The 3,798-nt window shown below is 40.2% G+C and overlaps 1 non-coding gene across 1 annotated transcript; it reads right to left on the reverse strand.

The window, feature by feature from the left end:
- Positions 1-335: 335 nt before the first annotated feature.
- LOC148212250 (small nucleolar RNA R71) lies at positions 336-442 on the reverse strand. Its single transcript, XR_015790012.1, has one exon. It is a non-coding gene; the product is annotated as a small nucleolar RNA R71 (small nucleolar RNA).
- Between the last annotated feature and the right edge of the window lie 3,356 nt (positions 443-3,798).

Here is a 3,798-nt window from a genome sequence, read left to right on the forward strand (position 1 = left end):
AGAACTTTGATTCAAGGATAGTCAACCCTATTCCAGCCCACGCAAACTTTGAGCTTTAAACCAATGATTCCAAATGTTGCAGACAATCGGAAATTTTGGAGGGTAAGAACATGAGGATCCACATGATCATCTGAAATCATTCATTCAAATTGCAAATGCATTTCGATTACCTGATATAACAAACGATGCTCTTAGACTAACACTTTTTCCATTTTCTTTGAAGGACCAAGCTAGAGCATGGCTCAATGCATTTCCACCCACCGGGATCCATCACCACATGGGGGTCGTTAGTGGAGAAGTTCTTAACAAAATTCTTCCCACCTACTCGCCACGCTGATATCAGAGAGGAGATCATCTCCTTTAGACAGTATGATCGTGAACCTGTTCACGAGGCGTGGGAAAGATTTAAAGAACTAATCAGGAAATGTCTGAACCATGGCTTGCCGGCATGCATCCAGATAGAACATTTCTTTAGAGGTTTAGATCATCCTACTAAGATGATGCTAAACAATGCTGCCAACGGAGCCTTTACAAAGAAGACATTCAACGAGATAGTCGACATCCTAAATGACTTAGCTTCACACAACGAACTATGGTGTTCGCAAAGATCTAGGGCAGCACCAAATAAGCAAGATCCAGCTGGAGTTTTGGCTCTGGACATTGCGACCTCGATGCAAAAAGAGATGGTTACAATGAACCAAAGGCTGAAAGAGATGGCGTTGGGAATAAAAAATCCATTAGCCACGCCGATACAACCTATGCAGTTAGATTATTGCACTCCTGCCCCTGTTTGCCAAGTCAACGATCTCATTTGTTCATTTTGCAGTGAAAACCATATTTATGGTAATTGTCCACATAACCTTGCTTCCGTTTTTTATGTAGGACATGGGAACAATAGGAACTTTAACCCATATTCGAACACCTACAACCCAGGTTGGAGGCACCACCCTAATTTCTCATGGGGAGGTTAAGGAGGTTCGAGCGGTTTTAATCAAGGGCAGAGCCAGCAGAACAAGCAGCCCTATGTTCCACCTACACAGCAATACATCCCGCCACCCGCAACAATAGTACAATCAGAGAACACAGACTCCACCAGTTCAAAATAACAACTCAAATCTTGAGAATATGATGAAGGAGTACATGGCCCGAACCGACGCAGTGATACAATTCCAAGTGGCATCAATGAGGAATTTCGAGACCCAATTGGGACAGCTCGCCAATGAATTGAAGAATAGACCACGAGGTTCTTTTCCAGGCCATACTGAATTACCAAAACGAGAAGGGAAAGAACAGTGCAAAGTTGTCACCCTTAGGAGTGGACTGGCATATGATGGACCAACAATGCCAACAACAGATGTACAGATTCCGTCCACTGAACCAATTGTTAAGATACCAGAAAATCCAACAACACCAGAAAAAGAAAAATATTAGAAAAGGTAATGAGGACACCCCGAGTGTTCCTCCACGGGTACAACCTTCTTTTACCCCTACTCCCCCATTTCCACGAAGATTAGTTAAGAAAAATAATGATTCCCAGTTTAGAAAATTTTTAGATATTTTAAAACAATTGCATATAAATATACCATTAGTAGATGCTGTAGAACAGATGCCAAATTATGCTAAGTTTTTGAAAGATATAGTTTCTAGGAAGAAAAAGATAGGAGGGCATGAACTGGTAGCCATGACAAATGTAGTAGTGAAGCTGTAGGCCCCGCTACCCATGAAGTGTAACGATCCTGGCAGTTTTACCATTCCATGTTCCATAGGAGGGAAAAACTTAGGAAGGGCATTATGTGATCTAGGCGCTAGCATTAATCTTATGTCATTATCGGTTTTCAACTCTTTAGGCATAGGAGAAGCTAGACCTACTACGATTACCCTCCAACTAGCAGATAGATCTATCATAAGACCTGAGGGAAAGATAGAAGATGTTTTAGTCCAGGTGGACAAATTCATTTTCCCTACGGACTTTATAATTCTAGATTGCGAGACAGACTTAGACATTCCCATTATTTTAGGAAGACCATTTCTAGCCACTGGGGATACAGTTTTTAATGTGAGGAAGGGAGAAATTACAATGAGGGTAAATAATGAAGAAGTTAAATTTAACATTCTAGACGCCATGAAATTACCAGGAGACTTTGAAGAGTGCTCTGCTATAACTAGCTTGAATCCTGTTCTGTTTGATGAGTTTTATGACTTGTTAGTTACAGAGATTGAAGAAGAGCTTGATAAGATAGCAGAAGGACCGGAAGATGTGACTAATCCTGTTGAAAAAATACAAAAAGAAGAATGCAAGTCGTTACTTCCGTCCATAGTGGAACCATCCACGTTGGAGCAGAAGCCATTGCCGTCGCATTTGAAATATGCGTATCTAGGGGAGAATGACACTTTACCAGTTATTATAGCTTCCAATTTATCACCTACTAATGAATATTCTTTATTACAGATTTTGGAGAAGCATAAAAAGGCCATTGGATGGACGATAGCAGATATCCGAGGGATAAGCCCGGCCTTTTACATGCACAAAATCTTATTGGAAGAAGATGCTAAGAACTCTATTGAGAGTCAAAGGCGGTTGAACCCGAAGATGAAAGAGGTTGTAAGGAAAGAAATTCTTAAATGGCTTGACGCCGGTGTTATATACCCAATATCCGACAGCAGCTGGGTAAGCCAGTACAGTGTGTACCAAAGAAAGGGGGTATAACCGTGGTGGCCAACGAGGAGAATGAGCTCATCTCAATCCGAACTGTGAGTGGGTGGAGAGTTTGCATTGACTATCGCAAACTCAACAAGGTAACGAAGAGACCATTTTCCTCTACCGTTTATTGACCAGATTCTCGACCGTCTGGCAGGTAAGGATTTCTATTGTTTCTTAGATGGATATTCGGGTTATAATCAAATTACTATTGCTCCAGAAGATCAGGAGAAGACAACATTTACGTGTCCGTATGGTACGTTCGCTTTCAGGCGAATGCCCTTTGGATTATGCAATGCACCCGCGACTTTTCAGAGGTGTATGATGGCCATCTTGTTTGACATGGTAGAAAATATTCTAGAAGTTTTTATGGATGACTTTTCTGTTTTTGGAAATTCTTTTGACGCATGTTTAGTTAATTTGGAGAGAGTATTGGAGAGATGTGAACAAACAAACCTAGTCCTAAATTGGGAGAAGTGTCATTTCATGGTACAAGAGGTATTGTTTTGGGTCACAAAATTTCCAAGCAAGGAATAGAGGTAGACCACGCTAAGATAGACATCATTTCAAAGCTACCTCTCCCACGAATGTTAAAGGGATTAGAAGTTTTTTAGGGCATGGGGGATTTTACCGCCGCTTTATAAAAAACTTTGCTAAAATTTCTAAACCCTTGTGTCAATTGTTAGAACATGATAGACCATTTGTTTTTTATGATGACTGTTTAAAATCATTTGAAATGTTGAAAGTTGCTTTAAGTTCAGCCCCTATAATTATCGAACCTAATTGGGATTTACCTTTCGAGCTCATGTGTGATGCTAGTGATTATGCAATAGGAGCTATGTTAGGACAACGTAAAAACAAGATCTTGCATCCTGTGTATTATGCTAGTAAGACTTTGACCGGTGCACAACTCAATTACACTACTACAAAAGGAACTGTTAGCAGTTGTGTTCGCCTTTGATAAGTTTAGGTCTTACTTGATAGGCACAAAAGTCATTGTTTTTACTGACCATTCTGCTTTAAAATATTTATTTGCTAAAAAAGATGCGAAACCACGTTTGATACGGTGGATTTTGTTACTTCAAGAGTTTGATATTGAA

This window comes from Momordica charantia, assembly GCF_013281855.1.
Source record: "Momordica charantia cultivar OHB3-1 chromosome 3 unlocalized genomic scaffold, Mcharantia_2.0 BLBB01000003.1, whole genome shotgun sequence".
In the NCBI taxonomy this organism is placed as follows: Eukaryota; Viridiplantae; Streptophyta; class Magnoliopsida; order Cucurbitales; family Cucurbitaceae; genus Momordica; species Momordica charantia.